The following is a 9,319-nucleotide window of genomic DNA, read 5'->3' on the forward strand; positions in this document are numbered from 1 at the left end:
ATGCACCTGTACTGACCTCACCTTCTGGATGATAGCGGGGTCCTTGATGATCTTTATGGCCTTCCTGTGGCATCGGGTGGTGTAGGTGTCTTGGAGGGCAGGTAGTTTGCCCCCGGTGATGCGTTGTGCAGACCTCACTACCCTCTGGAGAGCCTTACGGTTGTGGGCGGAGCAGTTGCCGTACCAGACGGTGATACAGCCCGACAGGATGCTCTCGATTGTGCATCTGTAGAAGTTTGTGAGTGCTTTTGGTGACATGCCAAATTTCTTCAGCCTTCTGAGGTTGAAGAGGCGCTGCTGCGCCTTCTTCACGACGCTGTCTGTGTGGTTGGACCAATTCAGTTTTGTCCGTGATGTGTACGCCGAGGAACTTAAAACTTTGGTTGCCCAGCCCGGGGGTGATACAATCTTCGGCAAAATCATTCGCAAGGAGATTCCTGCAAAAATATTATTTGAAGTTGACTACTGTCCTGTCGATGTGGATAGGGGGGTGCTCCCTCTGCTTTTTCCTGAAGTCCACAATCATCTCCTTTGTTTTGTTGACGTTGAGTGTGAGGTTATTTTCCTGACACCACACTCCGAGGGCCCTCACCTCCTCCCTGTAGGCTGTCTCGTCGTAGTTGGTAATCAAGCCTACCTCTGTAGTGTCGTCTGCAAACTTGATGATTGAGTTGGAGGCGTGCATGGCCACGCAGTCGTGGATGAACAGGGAGTACAGGAGAGGGCTCAGAACGCACCCTTGTGGGGCCCCAGTGTTGAGGATCAGCGGGGTGGAGATGTTGTTACCTACCCTCACCACCTGGGGGCTTCCCGTCAGGAAGTCTAGTACCCAGTTGCACAGGCCGGGGTCGAGTTTGGAGGGTACTATGGTGTTAAATGCTGAGCTGTAGTCGATGAACAACATTCTCACATAGGTATTCCTCTTGTCCAGATGGGTTAGGGCAGTGTGCAGTGTGGTTGCGATTGCGTCGTCTGTGGACCTATCTCCATATAGTAGACAAACCAGTTTATAATCTATATGTTTACCAAACGTTTAAGTGATTAACCATTAAGCACAGTTGTATTAAGTGAAATGTGTTTAAACAAATGAGAAGAGAATCATATGGAAAGTATTGTGAGCATTGCATTGTCAAAGGCAATTACATTATATGAAAGGTATTTCTAAATGAAACACTGATTAGTTTTGGTGAAAAGGTTATTGTGTGATTTAGTGTGTTGTACTTAGTCAATTGAAAATGTGCTTAAAGTTTTGAAAAAAAATCCAGCATTTTTGATGATCTGTTTTGAGTTTTGTACTATGAGTTGTGACATTTTACCACATACTTGTGAAAATAGTACCAAAACGATTAAAAAAAGCTAAGATAGATGTGAAACAGGATAAATGGGAAAGTCATGTTTCCTCGGCTCAAATCATGTGGTCATTTAGAAAGTACACAATGCAGTTATCCTACATACAGTATATGATGAACTTTACTAATAAGAGCCTTTGTGTAAGATGACGCCGGAGAGGAAGTCTGCCGTTTCATGGGTTCTTTTAACCCACCATATTGTTTTGTTATTTTTTTATCATTTTTTGTAACTTATTTTGAAATAAATGTTGCTGCTACCGCCTCTTATGACCGAAAAGAGCTTCTGGACAAGAGGGATTTACTCGAACAGGCCCTCATCCCCGTCATTCGCAGGAGAAAGAGACGGAAAAGATATTGCGGAAAGAGAAGCGGGGCTTGCCATCAGTACTACTGGCCAACGTATAATCGCTGGAAAATAAATTGGACGATCTAAAAGAATGTATATCCTACCAACCGGACATTTCACAGAGTCATGGCAGAACGACGACATGACTAACATATAGCTGGCTTGTTATACACTGCATCGGCAGGATAGAACAGCAGCATCTGGTAAGGCAAGGGGTGGCGGTCTATGTATAATTGTAAACAACAGCTGGTGCACGATATCTAAGGAAGTCTCAAGCTTTTGCTCGCCTGAGGAAGAGTATCTCATGATAAACTGTAGACGACACTATCTACCTAGAGAGTTTTCATCTGTATTTTTCGTAGCTGTCTACGTACCACCACAGACTGATGCTGGCACTAAGATTGCACTCAGTGAGCTGTATACCGCCATAAGCAAAAAGGAAAACGCTCATCCAGAGGCGGCACTCCTAGTGGACAGGGACGTTAATGCAGGGAACTTAAATCTATCAGCATGTTAAATGTGCAACCAGAGGGGGAAAAAACTCTAGACCACATTTACTACCCACACAGAGATGCATACAAAGCTCTCCCTCTAGACCACATTTACTCCACACAGAGATGCATACAAAGCTCTCCCTCTAGACCACATTTACTCCACACAGACATGCGTACAAAGCCCTCCCTCCCCCTCCATTTGGCAAATCGGACCAATATTCTATCCTCCCGATTCCTGCTTACAAGCAATAATTAAAGCAGGAAGCACCAGTGACTCGGTTAATAGAAAAGTGGTCAGATGAAGCAGATGCTAAGCTACAGGACTGTTTCGCTATCACAGACTGGAATGTGATTCTTCTTATGGCATTGAGGAGAACACCACATCAGTCACTGACTCCATCAATAAGTGCATCGATGATGTCGTCCTCACAGTGACTGTACGTACATACCCCAACCCAAAGCCATGGATTACAGGCAACATCTACACTGAGCTAAAGGGTAGAGCTTCCGCTTTCAAGGAGTGGGACTCTAACCCGGGAGCTTATAGGAAAACCCTGCTATGCCCTCCGACGAACCATCAAACAGGCAAAGCGTCAATACAGAACTAAGATAGAATTGTACTGTACTACATTGGCTGCGACGCTCATTGGATATGGCAGGGCTTGCAAAGTATGACAGACTACAAAGTGAAGCACAGTGACATGAGCCTACCAGATGAGGTAAATTACTTCTATGCTCCCTGTGCCCAAGAACACTAAGGTAACCTGCCTAAATGAATACCGACCCATAGCACTCAAATATGTAGCCATTAAGTGCTTTGAATGGCTGGTCATGGCTCACATCAACACCATTATCCCAGAAACCCTAGACCCACTCCAATTTGCATACAGCCCCAACAGATCCACAGATGATGCAATCACTATTGCACTACACGATGCCCTATCCCACATGGACAAAAGGAACACCTATGTGAGAATGCTATTCATTGACTACAGCTCAGCGTTCAACACCATAGTGCCCTCAAAGCTCATCACTAAGCTAAGGACCCTGGGACTAAACACCTCCCTCTGCAACTGGATCCTGGACTTCCTGACGGGCCGCCCCCAGGTGGTAAGGGTAGGTAACAACACATCCGCCACGCTGATCCTTAACACGGGGGCCACTCAGGGGTGCGTGCTCATTTTCCTCCTGTACTCTCTGTTCTCTCATGACAGAACGGACAGACACGACTCCAACACCATCGTTAAGTTTGCCGATGACACAACAGTGGTAGGCCTGATCACCAACAACGACAAGACAGCATATAGGGAGAAAGTCAGAGACCTGGCCGTGTGGTGCCAGAACAACAACCTCTCCCTTAACGTGATCAAGGAGGATGATTGTGAACTACAGGAAAAGGAGGACCGAGCATGCCGCCATTCTCATCGACGGGGCTGTAGTGGAGCAGGTTGAGAGCTTCAAGTTCCTTGGTGTCCACATCACCAACAAACTAACATGGTCCAAGCACACCAAGACAGTCGTGAAGAGGGCACAACAACACCTATTCCCCCTCAAGAGACTGAAAAGATTTGGCATGGGTCCTCAGATCCTCAAAAGTTTGAGAGCATCCTGACTGGTTGCATCACTGCCTGGTATGGCAACTGCTCGGCCTCTGACCGCAAGGCACTAGAGAGGGTAGTGTGTATGGCCCAGTACATCACTGGCGCCAAGCTTCCTGCCATCCAGGACCTCTATACCAGGCGGTGTCAGAAGAAGGCGGTAAAAATGGTCAAAGACTCCAGCCACCCTAGTCATAGACTGTTCTCTCTACATCCACACGGCAAGCGGTACCGGAGCACCAAGTCTAGGTCCAAGAGGCTTCTAAACAGCTTCTAGCCCCAAGCCTTAAGACACTGAACATCTAATCAAATGGCTACCCAGACTACTTGCATTGGCCCCCCCATTACTCTGCTGCTACTAACTGTTATTATCTATGCATGAGTCACTTCACTTTATTAACTCTACCCACATGTATATATTACCTCAATTATCTCAACTAACCGGTGCCCCCACACATCAACTCTGTACCGGTTACCCCCTGTATATAGCCTCGCTATTGTTATTTTACTGCTGCTCTTGAATTATTTGTTACTTTATATCTTACATTTTTTTGTATTTTTCTTAAAACGGCATTGTTGGTTAAGGGCTTGTAAGTAAGCCTTTCACTGAAAGGTGAATACCTGAATACCTGTGAATACCTGTTGTATTCGGTGCATGTGACAATAAAATTTGATTTGATTTGACATTTCTCATTCTCGCCCACCTCAAGCTGCACAGTGTTGCAGTGCATTAACGTTGTTCTGCCACACAGTGTCGCTCTTTCACTACAAAATAATGAGATCAGCTGTTTTTTTTTGTCAGAGGCCAGTTGCAGGTTGGGTTTCGGAACACACAGTTTGGGGGCTTCTGGTTTTATTTAGGTCTACAGTGTAGGCCCACTAATTCAATTCCAAAAATAGTTGTAGTTTGGCATCAAAAATGGTTAAAGTTTTAAAAAATCATCCAAAGTAGGCCTAGGCAAAAACTTAAACACTCACACATACATGAGCTAAAGCAAGAGCTCTACACCAGACCAACCAACCCGACCAACAAGAGCAAATGGCTTAAATATCACCTTAAAACTAGATAGGCTACAATAAGCATTTATTTAACATTAAAAAAAAGTAATAAATAGTACAAAACGTAATATTATGTCACTGACATTTCAGAATGGGCGGTGATCTAGGCCTACGTGGGTGAGGTGCGCGCTCTCTAGAACATGAGATTCTCAAACCGGTGGGTAGCCCAGGCCAGGGGCTCCCAAACGCCACGTCTGTTTCAAAGGCCACAAGCACTGTTCATGACACAAACTGTTCACAACTCTCTTGTTGGTGGAGAGAACATTTTGCAGGTTTAAAGTTTATTCCCTGCAATTCTACACATTTTGTCATGGGGCACAGAGAACAATTTGCAGTTGTAAAGCTAATTTTCTTGTAATTCTATACATTTTGCCATGTCTTATGTGTATTCGTGTGATATTTGAGTGACTCGAACATTACGACAACATCTATGGGCGTAAACACGTAGATAAAAACAAACGTTAGCTGACTTGGGGGTAGTTGATCTGGACGTTTCTGACAAGTTATAAAGAGCTCTCTAAGGTCTACAATTTCCACTTGTGCATTCTAATATTACAACTTTCAAAATTGAGTTCCTTAAAGAAAAGAGGAACCACAGGTTGGCAACCACTGTCCTAGGCCTAGACATGGCGGTAGTAATGGTACAAATTAAACAGTGTTTTTTAGGCAAAATAAGAGATGCCTCGGTCTAAGCATGAACATAAATAATCAATATCGCTAACTAATACAGATACGAGCTCTCATCTGAGCATGAAAAAAGAGGCAACTCAAATTACACGTGACAGCGCGAGATAACAGACAATGGGGAATGCATCAGCGGTACTCTAAAAGGGATGTTAGGCTTGAGCACAAGCAGAAATATCAGTTACCATACATACCACATGTTCAGATGGGCCTTTAAGACAATTTCCTGTTTCACGTCATCTTCATGGAATTTGCTTTCTTCTGTTTTTAAATTGTCAATGACATTACAGCCTTGAAGGGATTTCTTCATCATCTCCTTACACTGCATCCCTCACCTTTTCTGTGTCTGTCAGAAACCCATACTTGTTTGTGTGTGTGTGTTTGTGTGTGTGTGTGTGTGTGTGTGTGTGTGTGTGTGTGTGTGTTTGTGTGTGTGTTTGTGTGTGTGTTTGTGTGTTTGTGTGTGTGTGTGTGTGTGTGTGTGTTTGTGTGTGTGTGTTTTTAAGGTTAATTACTTATCTTGACAGATCCTTTAAGTGCCAGTTGCTGGCCCCTGGGCTCAGTGCTTGGCCCTCAGTTCAGTCACGGCCCTGCCAGTAGAGATATGAGCTCACTTCAATCACAGGTGAGGTGAGAGAGGGTGTGTCCTCTCTGCCCCTGAAGACAGACACACACACACACACACACACACACACACACACACACGTCAGGCCCCACCCTCTTTCACCTGTACCTTACTTTACCAGCTCTCCTCCAACCACAGTCCAGCTCAAATATGGAAAGGGGGTGTTATCCACCTGTATTAATGGAATCCACTTTCCCAGGAGCTACTGTATTTGTCTTTAAACCTTGTGTGTTTCAGTTATTCTTGGCAAGTTTTCAATTGAATCAAGAATCAAGGAGGAAGCAGCCGCAGCGACACTAGACCTCCCTTTCCACATTACATGTGGTTTATAAAGGCATGAAGATAACGAGGGCAGGACTGGAGGGTGGTATGAGGGCAGGGCTGGAGGGTGGTATAAGGGCAGGGCTGGAGGGTGGTATAAGGGCAGGGCTGGAGGGTGGTATGAGGGCAGGGCTGGAGGGTGGTATGAGGGCAGGGCTGGAGGGTGGTATGAGGGCAGGACTGGAGGGTGGTATGAGGGCAGGGCTGGAGGGTGGTATGAGGGCAGGACTGGAGGGTGGTATGAGGGCAGGGCTGGAGGGTGGTATGAGGGCAGGGCTGGAGGGTGGTATGAGGGCAGGGCTGGAGGGTGGTATGAGGGCAGGGCTAGAGGGTGGTATGAGGGCAGGACTGGAGGGTGGTATGAGGGCAGGGCTGGAGGGTGGTATGAGGGCAGGGCTGGAGGGTGGTATGAGGGCAGGACTGGAGGGTGGTATGAGGGCAGGGCTGGAGGATGGTATGAGGGCAGGGCTAGAGGGTGGTATGAGGGCAGGGCTAGAGGGTGGTATGAGGGCAGGACTGGAGGGTGGTATGAGGGCAGGGCTGGAGGGTGGTATGAGGGCAGGGCTGGAGGGTGGTATGAGGGCAGGGCTGGAGGGTGGTATGAGGGCAGGGCTGGAGGGTGGTATGAGGGCAGGGCTGGAGGGTGGTATGAGGGCAGGGCTGGAGGGTGGTATGAGGGCAGGGCTGGAGGGTGGTATGAGGGCAGGGCTGGAGGGTGGTATGAGGGCAGGGCTGGAGGGTGGTATGAGGGCAGGGCTGGAGGGTGGTATGAGGGCAGGGCTGGAGGGTGGTATGAGGGCAGGGCTGGAGGGTGGTATGAGGGCAGGGCTGGAGGGTGGTATGAGGGCAGGGCTGGAGGATGGTATGAGGGCAGGGCTAGAGGGTGGTATGAGGGCAGGGCTAGAGGGTGGTATGAGGGCAGGGCTGGAGGGTGGTATAAGGGCAGGGCTGGAGGGTGGTATAAGGGCAGGGCTGGAGGGTGGTATGAGGGCAGGGCTGGAGGGTGGTATTAGGGCATGGCTGGAGGGTGGTATAAGGGCATGGCTGGAGGGTGGTATAAGGGCAGGGGTGGAGGGTGGTATGAGGGCAGGGCTGGAGGGTGGTATGAGGGCAGAAGTGGTGGGTGGTATGAGGGCAGGGGTGGGGGTGGTATAAGGGCAGGGGTGCAGAGTGGTATGAGGGCAGAGGTGGGGGTGGTATGAGGGCTGGGGTGGGGGTGGTATGAGGGCAGGGGTGAGGGGTGGTATAAGGGCAGGGGTGGGGGGTGGTATGAGGGCAGGGGTGGGGGTGGTATAAGGGCAGGGGTGGGGGGTGGTATGAGGGCAGGGGTGGGGGTGGTATGAGGGCAGTGTTGGAGGGTGGTATGAGGGCAGGGGTGGGGGTGGTATGAGGGCAGGGTTGGAGGGTGGTATGAGGGCAGGGGTGTGGGTGGTATGAGGGCAGGATTGGGGGTGGTATGAGGGCAGGGGTGGGGGGTGGTATGAGGGTAGGGGTGGGGGGTGGTATGAGGGCAAGAGTGGGGGGTGGTATGAGGGCAGGGGTGGGGGTGGTATAAGGGCAGGGGTGGGGGGTGGTATGAGGGCAGGGGTGGGGGTGGTATAAGGGCAGGGGTGGGGGGTGGTATGAGGGCAGGGGTGGGGGTGGTATGAGGGCAGGGGTGGAGGGTGGTATAAGGGCAGGGGTGGGGGTGGTATGAGGGCAGGGGTGGGGGTGGTATGAGGGCAGGGGTGGGGATGGTATAAGGGCTGGGGTGGGGGGTGGTATGAGGGCAGGGGTGGAGGGTGGTATGAGAACAGGGGTGGGAGTGGTATGAGGGCAGGGGTGCAGGGTGGTATAAGGGCAGGGGTGCAGGGTGGTATGAGGGCAGGGGTGGGAGGTGTGTGAGGTATATACTTTTCTATAGATTTGTTTAAAACTACCAAGAAACACTCTGTGTGACCCTGATTAATCCCACTGCAGTCAAAGAGGAACTGTTTTCTGGTTGGTCTGAGTGACCTTTCTGTTCGAGCATATAGCTCTAGAAAAATAAATAAATGGTACTCTATATACTGCTACCAACGCCTGAAGACGGCAGTGCTAAACCCTAGATTTACCTACTGCAGTCAATTGTTGGGAGCATATTTAGAGGGTGAACTTACCTCCTTCAGTCAATTGTTGGGAGCATATTTAGAGTGTGAACTTACCTACTGCAGTCAATTGTTGGGAGCATATTTAGAGTGTGAACTTACCTACTGCAGTCAATTGTTGGGAGCATATATACAGTGCATTGCGAAAGTATTCGGCCCCCTTGAACTTTGCGACCTTTTACCACATTTCAGGCTTCAAACATAAAGATATAAAACTGTATTTTTTGTGAAGAATCAACAACAAGTGGGACACAATCATGAAGTGGAACGACATTTATTGGATATTTCAAACTTTTTTAACAAATCAAAAACTGAAAAATTGGGCGTGCAAAATTATTCAGCCCCTTTACTTTCAGTGCAGCAAACTCTCTCCAGAAGTTCAATGAGGATCTCTGAATGATCCAATGTTGACCTAAATGACTAATGATGATAAATACAATCCACCTGTGTGTAATCAAGTCTCCGTATAAATGCACCTGCACTGTGATAGTCTCAGAGGTCCGTTAAAAGCGCAGAGAGCATCATGAAGAACAAGGAACACACCAGACAGGTCCGAGATACTGTTGTGAAGAAGTTTAAAGCCGGATTTGGATACAAAAAGATTTCCCAAGCTTTAAACATCCCAAGGAGCACTGTGCAAGCGATAATATTGAAATGGAAGGAGTATCAGACCACTGCAAATCTACCAAGACCTGGCCGTCCCTCTAAACTTTCAGC

This window comes from Oncorhynchus mykiss, chromosome 25 (genome assembly GCF_013265735.2).
Source record: "Oncorhynchus mykiss isolate Arlee chromosome 25, USDA_OmykA_1.1, whole genome shotgun sequence".
Classification (NCBI taxonomy): Eukaryota; Metazoa; Chordata; class Actinopteri; order Salmoniformes; family Salmonidae; genus Oncorhynchus; species Oncorhynchus mykiss.